Source organism: Scyliorhinus canicula, chromosome 5 (assembly GCF_902713615.1).
Source record: "Scyliorhinus canicula chromosome 5, sScyCan1.1, whole genome shotgun sequence".
Taxonomy (NCBI): Eukaryota; Metazoa; Chordata; class Chondrichthyes; order Carcharhiniformes; family Scyliorhinidae; genus Scyliorhinus; species Scyliorhinus canicula.
In genome coordinates this window covers 5,899,450-5,913,450 of record NC_052150.1, presented here as the reverse complement: position 1 = coordinate 5,913,450, position 14,001 = coordinate 5,899,450, and positions in this window count along the sequence as shown.

The following is a 14,001-nucleotide window of genomic DNA, read 5'->3' as shown; positions in this document are numbered from 1 at the left end:
TTCACCCTTTCCATTATAGGTGTAGCCTCATGTGTTCCCTCTTAAATCAGATTCGGTGTGTCAAGATCCTTTTCATAATATGGCGGGCAACTTAACTGCTCAGAATCGATGGACCAAGATGTTCCTCTCTGAGTCCGCCCGACTGTAGCTTAACACCTGGTCGGTAAAAACATAAATTTACCGCAGCACTACAGCAGTGAAACAACACTGTTTAATATGTTTAACAGCCTTAACACATTAGTATGATGTTAATTGAACTTAATTTTCAAAGGAGTTTTACTGGCTGGATCAGCTTTGAAAATCACTCGACAGAGAAATAATAGTCTTCACAGAAACTGTAACTCTAATTGTCAAACAATGCAGCTATTTATCATATTACAGAACAAGAAATTAGATCTGCACCTTGATTTTCTTTTATAAGCGCCAACCGGTGTTAGCCATGACTCAATGGTAAGACTGTCATCTCCGTATCACAAGGTTGTGGGTTCAAATCCTACGCTGAGACTTGAACACGAGGTGGCGAGGATGTGTCCAGGGGGGCACTATCTGGCAGGTTGGGTCCGCACATGGCCGGCTTCATGTTCTGCAGCAGGACCGCTGCAGGTCGTCGACATGCTCATGCGCGGCCATGGACCCGGCCATTCCCCGGCCGTTTATTCTGTGGAGTTTTACGTGGCGCGGCTGCTTGCCCCTCACCAGTCGCAGCATCTATGAGAGGACGCCGCTGAATTTTTTTCCACATAAAACATCACGGATCCTCTGCACTTAGCCTCAGAATCAGAGAATCTGGCCTTACAACAGGACATAAAATCACATTTGTGCCACACAAGTGTCCGGCCATCTCTTACAAGAGAGGATCTAACCACCGTCTCATGACATTCAATGGCATTACCATCACCGAATCCCCCACAGTCAACATCCTGGGGATTACCATAGATCAGAAACTGAACTGGGCTAGCTATATTAATACCATGGCTATCAGGGCAGATCAAAGGCTAGGAATCCTACCGCGAGTAACTCACCTCCTGACACCCCAAAGTTTGTCCACCATCTACAAGGCACAAGTCAGGAGTGTGATGGAATACTCTCCACTTGCCTGGGTGAGTGCAGCTCCAACAACAGATTTGACTTAGGATGTGTTGGTTGGAGAAGTAGGCTGCAAGGGTTGGGCACACTGGATATGTGGAGCTTGTTCAAGGAACAGCTATTGCATGTTCTTGATAAGTACGTACCAGTCAGGCAGGGAGGAAGGGGTCGAGCGAGGGAACCGTGGTTTACCAAAGAAGTGGAATCTCTTGTTAAGAGGAAGAAGGAGGCCTATGTGAAGATGAGGCGTGAAGTTTCAGTTGGGGCGCTTGATAGTTACAAGCAAGCGAGGAAGGATCTAAAGAGAGAGCTGAGACGAGCAAGGAGGGGACATGAGAAGTCTTTGGCAGGTAGGATCAAGGAAAACCCAAAAGCTTTCTTTAGGTATGTCAGGAATAAAAGAATGACTAGGGTAAGAGTAGGGCCAGTCAAGGACAGTGGTGGGAAGTTGTGTGTGGAGGCTGAGGAGATAAGCGAGATACTAAATGAATACTTTTCGTCAGTATTCACTCAAGAAAAAGATAATATTGTGGAGGAGAATGCTGAGACCCAGGCTATTAGAATAGATGGCATTGAGGTGCGTAGGGAAGAAGTGTTGGCAATTCTGGACAAGGTGAAAATAGATAAGTCCCCGGGGCCGGATGGGATTTATCCTAGGATTCTCTGGGAAGCCAGGGAAGAGATTGCTGAGCCTTTAGCTTTGATTTTTAGGTCATCATTGGCTACAGGAATAGTGCCAGAGGACTGGAGGATAGCAAATGTGGTCCCTTTGTTCAAGAAGGGGAGTAGAGATAACCCTGGTAACTATAGGCCGGTGAGCCTAACGTCTGTGGTGGGTAAAGTCTTGGAGAGGATTAGAAAAGATACGATTTATAATCATCTAGATAGGAATAATATGATTAGGGATAGTCAGCATGGTTTTGTGAAGGGTAGGTCATGCCTCACAAACCTTATCGAGTTCTTTGAGAAGGTGACTGAACAGGTAGACGAGGGTAGAGCAGTTGATGTGGTGTATATGGATTTCAGTAAAGCGTTTGATAAGGTTCCCCACGGTCGGCTATTGCAGAAAATACGGAGGCTGGGGATTGAGGGTGATTTAGAGATGTGGATCAGAAATTGGCTAGTTGAAAGAAGACAGAGAGTGGTAGTTGATGGGAAATGTTCAGAATGGAGTTCAGTTATGAGTGGCGTACCACAAGGATCTGTTCTGGGGCCGTTGCTGTTTGTCATTTTTATAAATGACCTAGAGGAGGGCGCAGAGGGATGGGTGAGTAAATTTGCAGACGACACTAAAGTCGGTGGAGTTGTAGACAGTGCGGAAGGATGTTGCAGGTTACAGAGGGACATAGATAAGCTGCAGAGCTGGGCTGAGAGGTGGCAAATGGAGTTTAATGTGGAGAAGTGTGAGGTGATTCACTTTGGAAAGAATAACAGAAATGTGGAATATTTGGCTAATGGTAAAATTCTTGGTAGTGTGGATGAGCAGAGGGATCTCGGTGTCCATGTACATAGATCCCTGAAAGTTGCCACCCAGGTTGATAGGGTTGTGAAGAAGGCCTATGGTGTGTTGGCCTTTATTGGTAGAGGGATTGAGTTCCGGAGCCATGAGGTCATGTTGCAGTTGTACAAAACTCTAGTACGGCCGCATTTGGAGTATTGCGTACAGTTCTGGTTGCCTCATTATAGGAAGGACGTGGAAGCTTTGGAACGGGTGCAGAGGAGATTTACCAGGATGTTGCCTGGTATGGAGGGAAAACCTTATGAGGAAAGGCTGATGGACTTGAGGTTGTTTTCGTTAGAGAGAAGAAGGTTAAGAGGTGACTTAATAGAGGCATACAAAATGACCAGAGGGTTAGATAGGGTGGACAGCGAGAGCCTTCTCCCGCGGATGGAGGTGGCTAGCACGAGGGGACATAGCCTTAAATTGAGGGGTAATAGATATAGGACAGAGGTCAGAGGTGGGTTTTTTACGCAAAGAGTGGTGAGGCCGTGGAATGCCCTACCTGCAACAGTAGTGAACACGCCAACATTGAGGGCATTTAAAAATTTATTGGATAAGCATATGGATGATAAGGGCATAGTGTAGGTTAGATGGCCTTTAGATTTTTTCCATGTCGGTGCAACATCGAGGGCCGAAGGGCCTGTACTGCGCTGTATCGTTCTATGTTCTATGTTTAAGCTCGACACCATCCACGACAAAGCAGCCCACTCAATTATTCCCCTTTCCACAAGCATTCAAACCCTCCACCACCGATGTACAGTGGCAGCTGTGTGTACCATCTACAAGTTGCATTGCAGTAACTCACCAAGGTCCCTCTGACAGCATCTTCCAAACCCACGACCACTACCATCTAGAAGGACAGGAGCAGCAGATACCTGGGAACCCCAACCTCTGGAGTTTCCCCTCCAAGTCACTCACCGCCCCGACTTAGAAATATATCGCCATTCCTTTACTGTCGCTGGGGCAACATCCTGGAACATCCCGCCTTAACAGCACTGTGGATGTACCGACACTTCAAGGACTGCAGTAGTTCAAGAATGTAATCTGAAGGGCAACTAGGGATGGGCAATAAATGCAACAGCATTCACAATGTGGGGGGCGGCCTGGTGGGGGGAGAAGGGGATCCGACCCCGGGGGAAGGGCCTCCACAGTGGCCTGGCCCGCGATCGGTGCCAACCGATCGGCGGGCAGGCTTATCCCGGTGGGGGCCTATGTTCTTCCACGCCGGGCCCTTGTGGGTCTTCGCCATATTGCATCGGGGCCGGTGCGGAGACGGCAACCCATGCGCATGCGCAAACCTGCGCCAGCCGTGGCCTGCATGCACGGACCCGCAGCGTGTGCTGACACCCATATGAACGGCTAGAGTAGCATGAGGTCCTCCTGGGGCTAACTCTTGACGCTATCGTAAACGCTGCGGCGCTTACAACAGCATCAACAGTTAGCCCCAGGATCAAAGAATCCCACCCCCTGTTTCTGAATTATGTTCTGTGACTACCAGATACTGTAATGACTATTTGAACTGATGTGTTAATTCAAAGCCCAGAATTGATTTGTTGTTTTTATTTCTGTCCACTCCTCTGCTGAAGATAATTATTCTTTGCAAGGATTTGGTCCAGTCATTATCTCATCCTTGCGACCAGTGTTCAGATCTGACAAGAGGATAGTTGGCCAAATGAGGCATCACAGGGATACTGGTCCTATTAACATCCATTGTTAAATCTGCACCCGCATCCAGCAAACCTTTTCTGGATCGTGCTCAACATCAGAAACTCTCCAATCCAGCCACACTGATAACTCCACCACCTGTCTAGCCACAGTCCGACAATTCACCACAGGCCAAAGATTGGACTTGAGGGTATGCATATTTATGTCCGTGTGACTCATTGATTAATTCTCCACACCATCGGGAGAACTTGCCACAGAATATTGTAAAACCTCAGTCCAACAAACAGTACAGGTTTCAGCACAATGACATGGGATTCTTTCTACAATACAGTGAAGCATATGCAAGTTTGCCTTTAAAGCACAATTCTGCAAAAAGGTTTATTTTTAAAAGTTTTAATTACAAAACAATGCAAATATTAAAGTGGGAATGCACAATAGTTAAAGAGATACAATTTTCCAAATCCAAGAAGCTGCATTTTAAAACTCAATAATGTCTCCCCCAATTCTTGCTCCCACATATACTATTTAGAACATTTCATACAACTGAGGCAAATGTAATTGCCCAAGGTACTGGGTGAGGCTTCCTCTGTCTTTATTTTGTGAATTGATAAAAAAATGTCAACAGAGCAGTTCTTAAATAATCATCTCTATTATTGTCACATGTAGGCTTACATTAACACTGATGTGGAGATGCCGGCGTTGGACTGGGGTGAGCACAGTAAGAAGTCTTACAACACCAGGTTAAAGTCCAACAGGTTTGTTTCAAACACGAGCTTTCGGAGCACGGCTCCTTCTTCAGGTGAATGGAAAGGCTTGTTCCAGAAATGTTTATATAGACACAGTCAGAGATGCCCCGGAATGCGAGCACCTGCAGGCAATCAAATCATCAAAGATGCAGAGAGAGAGGTAACTCCAGGTTAAAGAGGTGTGAATTGTCCCAAGCCAGTTCAGTCGGTAGGCCTCTGCAAGTCCAGGCTTGTTGGTGGGGGCCGAATGTAATGCGACATGAATCCCAGATCCCGGTTGAGTCCGCATTCATGCGTGCGGAACTTAGCTATAAGTTTTTGCTCAGCAATTTTGCGTTGTCGCGTCTCCTGAAGGCCTCCTTGTAGAATGCTGACCCGGAGATCAGAGGCTGAATGTCCTTGACTGCTGAAGTGTTCCCCAACTGGAAGGGAACAGTCCTGCCTGTTGATAGTCGCACGATGCCGGTTTATTCGTTGTCGCAGTGTCTGCATGGTCTCGCCAATATACCACACTTCGGGACATCCTTTCCTGCAGCGTATGAGGTAGACTACATTGGTCGAGTCGCACGAGTATGCGCCGCGTACCTGGTGGGTGGTGTTTCCACGTGTAATGGTGGTGTCCATGTCGATGATCTGGCATGTCTTGCAGAGATTACCCTGGCAGGGTTTTGTGGTGTTGTGGTTGCTGTTCTGAAGGCTGGGTAATTTGCTGCAAACAATGGTTTGTTTGAGGTTCTCCGGTTTGAAGCCCTCCGTATACACAGGATCTGCTCAGACAAGGAGGAGCGCAACAGACACCTACAGATGCTGAAAGATGCCCTCGTACGAACGGGATATGGCGCTCGACTCATTGATCGACAGTTCCACCGCGCCACAGCAAAAAACCGCACCGACCTCCTCAGAAGACAAACACGGGACACCACTGACAGAGTACCCTTCGTCGTCCAGTACTTTCCTGGGGCGGAGAAACTACGACATCTTCTTCGCAGCCTCCAACACATCATCAGCGAGGATGGACATCTTGCCAAGGTCATCCCCACACCCCCACTACTGGCCTTCAAACAACCGCGCAACCTCAACAACCATTGTTTGCAGCAAATTACCCAGCCTTCAGAACAGCAACCACAACACCACAAAACCCTGCCAGGGTAATCTCTGCAAGACATGCCAGATCATCGACATGGACACCACCATTACACGTGGAAACACCACCCACCAGGTACGCGGCGCATACTCGTGCGACTCGACCAATGTAGTCTACCTCATACGCTGCAGGAAAGGATGTCCCGAAGCGTGGTACATTGGCGAGACCATGCAGACACTGCGACAACGAATAAACGGGCATCGTGCGACTATCAACAGGCAGGACTGTTCCCTTCCAGTTGGGGAACACTTCAGCAGTCAAGGACATTCAGCCTCTGATCTCCGGGTCAGCATTCTACAAGGAGGCCTTCAGGAGACGCGACAACGCAAAATTGCTGAGCAAAAACTTATAGCTAAGTTCCGCACGCATGAATGCGGACTCAACCGGGATCTGGGATTCATGTCGCATTACATTCGGCCCCCACCAACAAGCCTGGACTTGCAGAGGCCTACCGACTGAACTGGCTTGGGACAATTCACACCTCTTTAACCTGGAGTTACCTCTCTCTCTGCATCTTTGATGATTTGATTGCCTGCAGGTGCTCGCATTCCGGGGCATCTCTGACTGTGTCTATATAAACATTTCTGGAACAAGCCTTTCCATTCACCTGAAGAAGGAGCCGTGCTCCGAAAGCTCGTGTTTGAAACAAACCTGTTGGACTTTAACCTGGTGTTGTAAGACTTCTTACTGTACATTAACACTGTAATGATGTTACTGTGAAAATCCCCTAGTCACCACATTCCGGCGCCTGTTCGGGTACACTGAGGGAGAATTCAGAATGTCCAATTCACCTAACACGCACGTCTTTCGGGACTTGTGGGAGGAAACCGGAGCACCCGGAGGAAACCCACACAGACACGGGGAGAATGGGCAGACTCCGCACAGACAGTGACGCAAGCGAGAATCGAACCCGGGACCCTGGCGCTGTGCAGCAACAGTGCTAACCACTGTGCTACCTTGTAATGACATTTGGCTTTTATCCAAATGCTGTCCAAAGGATTCTAACATCTATGTTACCGATACTTCTCTGTTCTCAACTTGCAGCCCAAATAAGATGTAGGAAAAGGCCGCTTCGATATTTTAAACTCATCACCTTCACTATTCCTAAGCCGATGCTGCTCCATACCCAATTGAGATTTTTTAAAGAGTGCTGACATTGAGGGCAGCACGGTGGCTCAGTGGTTAGTACTGCAGCCTCACGGCGCCGAGGTCCCAGGTTCGATCCCTGCTCTGGGTTACTGTCCCTGTGGAGTTTGCACATTCTCCCCGTGTTTCACCCCCACAATCCAAAAGGTGTGCAAGGTAGGTGGATTGAACATGCTAAATTGCCCCTTAATTGGAAAAAATGAATTGGGTACTCTAAATAATAAAAAAATTAAGATTTAAAAAAAGAGTGCTGACATTGCAGAGCTGAATTTTGAGATTATGTAACACTTTTTTCAAGAACATTGCAGACAGACGCAAGGGATTAACTTAAAAACTGTACGATCCGCAGCGACTTGGTATGTAGAACACTTTGCACCTCTTAGGGAAACAGAACAAAATACCAATTACACGTGGTGCCTCTCACATTCACATGCTTTATATTGCTCCCAGCAACGTAATTATATTATGCATCTAGGTGTCTAATAAATCAGATTTGTGGAAATAATTTTAAAAACATGCACCTTTAGGGGATAGAATATGTTTGATGTATCCACATTGTAATAAAAAAGGATGACATTCATTTTGCATATTCCATGAACGCTGAGAATAAGAATTTATTTCAAAACAATGTGATCCCGCTTATTCCTTTAACATTTGGTCTCAGTTTCTTGGAACCTATTGTGTTTTTGCAGGAGAGAAATGTGCATGTTTTGAAAATTGAACACTCAAAATTCATTCTGACCGATTTAGCAGCACGAAGGAAAATGAGTGACAGAAACACACGAGGGTAAGAACACAAAATCTTCGGATTTTAGTCATAAAAACGTACATAAATCTCCGTAAAATTGCTTTCTCCCATTAAGAGTTAAAACATTTTTTTTGATGCGTTTTAATGGATGCTATTTCAGAGCTCAATCTCAGTTATCCAGCAACCCTGGTTTTCTACTCAATGGCATGATGGGAACTTGACAGGGGGACGAACAGCAAGGGTTGGAAGGAAGTCACTGATGAGCAGTGACAACTATGCCTCAATACCCAGCCTCTGTTATATTGGAAATGTGTTCATTCTGTTGGAGGCACGCCAATGCAAGGCCAACATTTGAATGCTGCTTTTCCGCATGGAAATTCCCAAGTCCAGCACTTGAATGAATGGTCAAATATAATGGATTGTTAAACTTGACCCTGGACTATATATTCAACTGAATGTTTAAGACGTTGAAGTAGAGATTGAGACAGTTCCAATTTAGCCACTTGGATTACTGAATTAGGCACACCAACATGAACTTCATTGAAAAAAACATTATAACATGTAAGGCGCATAGGAGGGGTACCCTGATGGCCCCACCCCCTCCGGTTGCAAACTTTTGCTTGTAAAGGAATTTTAAAGATCATGGGCGGGATTCTCCCAGCCCCGAGCCGTGCCGGAGAATCCCTGCAGCCGGGCCACGCTGCCTCGACGCCTGCACGCGATCGGCACCATTGGCGCCGGCGCCTTTGGCACAGCGCCGGTCACGGGCCGCTCTCTGCAGCCAGGTCGCCGATTCTCCGGCCCAAATGGGCCGAGCGGCTGCTCTAAAAAGGCAGAGTCCCACCGGCGCTGTCCACACCTTTTCCCAGCCGGAGGGAACTGTGCGTGCAGGGTCGGGGGGGGGGAGGGGCGGCCTGTGGGGGGGGGGGGGGGGGGGGTGGGGGAGGGAGGGGGGGGGGGCTCTGACCCCCGGGGCTGCCTCCGATGGGGCCTGGCTCGCGACCAGAGCCCACCGATCGGCGGGCGGCCTCTCGCTCCCCGGGCCTATTTTCTTACGCGCAGGCCCCTGAACCCCTGCGCATGTTGCGTCGGGGCCGGCACGTTGAGGGAGGCCACCGCGCATGCGCGGGTTGGCGTGGCGCACAGTTCATACTGGAATGGGAGGCTGGAGCGGCGTGAACCACTCCAGCGCCGTGCTGGCCCCCTGTAGGGACCAGAATTGGTACTCCCAGCGGCCCGTTCACGCCGTCGTGAAACGCGACGGCATGGACACTCTGCCGCCGAATGAGATACCTGCCTATTAGATGGGTGGCACGGTAGCACAGTGGTTAGCACTGTTGCTTCACCACTCCAAGGTCTCAGGTTTGATTCCCGGCTTGGGTCACTGTCTGTGCGGAGTCTGCACGTTCGCCCCGTGTCTGCGTGGGTTTCCTCCCACAAGTTCCGAAAGACGTGCTGTTAGGTCATTTGGACATCCTGAATTCTCCCTTCGTGTACCCGAACAGTCGCTGGAGTGTGGCGACGAGGGGCTTTTCGCAGTAACTTCATTGCGGTGATAATGTAAGCCTACTTGTGACAATAACGATTATTATTATTGTAAAACTCACACATTTCATGGGAAAATGTAAAAGTGCTAATTCAAAATTATCACTATAAAAATGTCAGCTTGGCATAAAATTAGCTGCTAACTTGAACTGCTGCCAATATGTAGAGAGCAAATAATTTGTAATTTGGGAAGTAGTCAGGAGAGCCTCCTGCCTTAACAGAGTCTGAGACATTCTGAATGGAAACCCTATGAATCGAGGGCACCCTCAAATAAGGTTGACTTTTTTTTTTTAGAAATTCAATGCATAATACACAATCAAAGTTGTTTTAAAATTCAACAGAAATTTCTATTAAAAACATACGTGGCAGAGGACACATTTTTTTGTCAAGAGTCAGCCATTGTTGGACATAAGGTTTTGAGTTCCTTTTTAAAATTTCTCTTCCTTGGGCTTTGAGACATAGGGACTACAAAATCTTATGGAGCCGTTTTTGGATTTGTGAGAATAATTTTCTCTTAATATTTGTTTGAAAATCTGTGATTTGCTGATAAGGTCAATTTAAAAATGTCATGTATTTTTAAATTATTAACATATAATTATTAGGTTTAGTTACAATCTATAACTTCATGTATAAGCTGCAAGCTATAAATGGCTTCAATAAAATGCATCTAGGAATGAACTATACAAGGGGTTGTGAAAGAAACTAGCTATTTCTTTTAGTTAAAAGAGGGTTAATTAATAAATTGAATTAATAATTGACTTAAAAAGCTCAATCTGAAACCATTTAAAATGGATTCCATCATGACTGTGCCTTTGCAAAATGGACATTGTTTGCTTCTGCAAAATGGATATCTGTTTGCAAGGAACAGCTTGCAACGAGCGAAACAAATGCAACATTTCTAATGAAGGTCAGGTTGACATTAGAGTTCAAATGAGCTGTCCATTCCATTGTCCGAAAGGAGGAATCATAAGATAAAGCACATACCAGTCAATGATAAGAACAGATTTTGCATGCCAATGCTCACCAATGAATTCACAGAAGCAACATGGCTGATAATTCCAAGTTAATGTTGCATATTGAAGATTGCCAACCCAATCATCGAACCAAATGTATTGACGACCCATTCAAACCAATCAGCATGTTACAGGGGCAGGAATAGATTGACTTCGACTGATAACAAATTCCGTAAAGGTAATAGTTTTAGGCTATTATTTCCATTCTAGAATCATCCCATACTTTCTGCTTAGAAGCTATCTTCTGTCTAATATCTGGCAGTCTATATTCTACAATCTATTTTAACCTATGCAGCTGTCTTGCTTCATGCAAAGAAACCATGACTGCTATTGTATTTTCAATTAAAGTCGTCTGTAAATTACAAAGGATAATCTGATTCTCGAAACAAATCTTTTGCAGGCAAGGGCTGAACTGAGAACCTTGTAAATTCTGCAACAAGAATTTCTGTTACAATCGATCAATAGATACCAAATAAAATTACTTTGCACCGAAAAGTATAGTCAAAGATTCTGCATTGTTAGTTGCATGGTGTGGGGTCACAAAATATATGCAATAACAGAAATGGGAGATCTGTCAGGTTGTAAACTTAAGTATGTAATCTCGATAAGCCACATATTCCCATGACTCCTGAGGATTTGTGCTGGTAAACTTTAAAAGATGATTGGTCCACTATGACATGCCTCAATCTATATCCTGTCCGAAGATACCTTTGTTAACTTGGAGACTCCTCGGGAAGAGGACTTTATTTAAGGACCCAGTCTAAGAAGCTGTTCCTTTAAAACTTGGAAATTTCTTTTCAAGAATAAAGATACAGCACAGTAACAGGCCATTTGGCCCTCCATGTCTATACCGACCATGTGTCCTATCTAAACCAACCGCCTGTACCAATCTATACCCCGTGTGTTCATGTGCCTATCCAGATTAGTCTGAAAGGTCGCTAACATATCTGCCTCAACCACCTCACTTGGCAGTGCATTCCAGGCCACCACCACCCTCTGTGTAAAAAACTTCCCCCGCACATCTCCACTGAACCTTTCCCCTCACCTTGAACCTGTGCCCCCTTGTAATTGTCATTTCCACCCTGGGAAAAAGCCTCCAACTGTTCACCCTATCTGTACCCCTAATAACTTTATAAACTTCTATCAGGTTACCCCTCAGCCTCCGTCTCTCTCGGGAGAACAATCCCAGTTTATTCAATCTCTCCTCGTAGCTAATACCTTCCATACCAGGCAACATCCTGATGAACCTTTTCTGTACTATTTCCAAAGCCTCCATGAATTCTGGTAGTGCGGTGACCACAATTGGACACAGTATTCCAAATGTGACCCAACTAATGTTCTATATAACTGTAACATAGTTTTCGAGCTTTTATACTCGATACCTCGTCCCATCAAGGCAAGCATGTCATATGCTTTCTTTACCATCATTTCCACCTGTGCTGCCATTTTTAAGGATCTGTGGACCTGCACACCCAGATCTCTCTGTGTGTGTCTATGGTCCTGATCATTCTACCATTTGTTTTATAGCTCCCATCTGAATTGGACCTACCAAAATGCATCATCTCGCAGTTGTCTGGGTTCAAAACCATCTGCCATTTTTCTGTCCAATTTTGCAGCCTATCTGTATCCTGTTCTATTCTCTGACAATCTTCATCACTATCCGCAACTACTGCAATCTTAGTATCGTCCGCACATTTGCTAATCAGACCTGCTACGTTTTCTTCCAAGTCATTTATATCTATTACAAAGAGAAGAGGTCCCAGTACTAGAACACCACTAGTTACAGACCTCCGTTCGGAAAAACACCCTTCCACTGTCTCCTATGGCCAAGCCAGTTCTGGATCCATCCAGCGAATTCACCCCGACCCCACGTGATCTAATCTTTTGCACCAGCTTGCCATGAGGGATCTTATCAAATGCTTTACTAAAGTCCATGTAGACAACATCCACAGCCCTTCCCTCATCAATGATTTTTGTCACCTCCTCAAAAAATTAAATTAAATTAGAGAGAAATGACTTCCCTCGTACAAAACCATGCTGCCTGTCGCTACTGAGACCATTCACTTTCAAATGTGCACAGATCCTATCACTGAGAATCTTTTGCAACAATTTCATTATCACTGACTTCAATATAATATAATTACCCGGATTATCCTTGCAAACCTTCTTAAATAACGGTACAACATTGGCTATCCCCCAATCCTCTGGGATCTCATCTGTGGCCAATGAGGACACAAAGATTTCTGTCAGAGGCCCAGCGATTTCATCTCTTGCCTCACTCAGTAATCTGGGATAGGTGCCATCTGGCCCTGGGTATTTGTCTACCTTAATGCTTTTTAACACACCTAACACTTCCTCCCTTGTAATAACGACCTGTTCTAAAGTGTTTACACATCCCTCTGAGACACCACGTGTCTCTCTCCTTTGTGAATACCGATGCAAAATACTCATTAAGTATCTCACCTACATCCTCTGGTTCTACATATAATTTCCATCTTTTGCCCTTGAGTGGACCAACTCTTTCTCGAGCCACCCTCTTGTTCCTAATATATGTATAAAGTGCTTAGGGATTATCCTTAATCCTGTCTACCAAGGACATTTCGTGACTACGTTTTGCCCTCCTAACTCCCTGCTTGAGCTCTTTTCTTCTTTCTTTGTATTCCTCAAAACTTGGAATAAATTCAAGGCATATCTTGCTGGAGAGTAAAGGTAGAGGCCGGGTTTCTCCCGGAATTGGTGGGGCAGCCCGCACCGGCGCCAAGAGCGGCGTGAACCACTCTGGCATTGGGCCGCATTTCCGGGGGCTAGGCCGGTGCTGGAGGGGTTGGCGCCGTGCCAACTGGTGCCTCACGGTAGCATGGTGGTTAGCATCAATGCTTCACAGCGCCAGGGTCCCAGGTTCGATTCCCGGCTGGGTCACTGTCTGTGTGGAGTCTGCACGTCCTCCCCCTGTGTGCGTGGGTTTCCTCCGGGTGCTCCGGTTTCCTCCCACAGTCCAAAGATGTGCGGGTTAGGTGGATTGGCCATGCTAAATTGCCCGTAGTGTAAGGTTAATGGGGGGATTGTTGGGTTACGGGTATACAGGTCACGTAGGTTTAAGTAGGGTGATCATTGCTCGGCACAACATCGAGGGCCGAAGGGCCTGTTCTGTGCTGTACTGTTCTATGTTCTATGTTCTATGGTGCCGAAGGGCCGTCGCTGGCCGGCACGGGTTGCGCATGCACGGGACAGCCAGCATGTTCTGCCGCATGTGCAGAACCGCCGGCGTGTTTCCTGCGCTTACGCAGGGGGCTTCTTCTCCGCGCCGGCCATCGCGGAGCCTTACAGAGGCCGGCGCGGAGGGAAAGAGTGCCCCCGTGGCACAGAGCTGCCTGCAGATCGGTGGACCCTGATCACAGGCCAGGCCA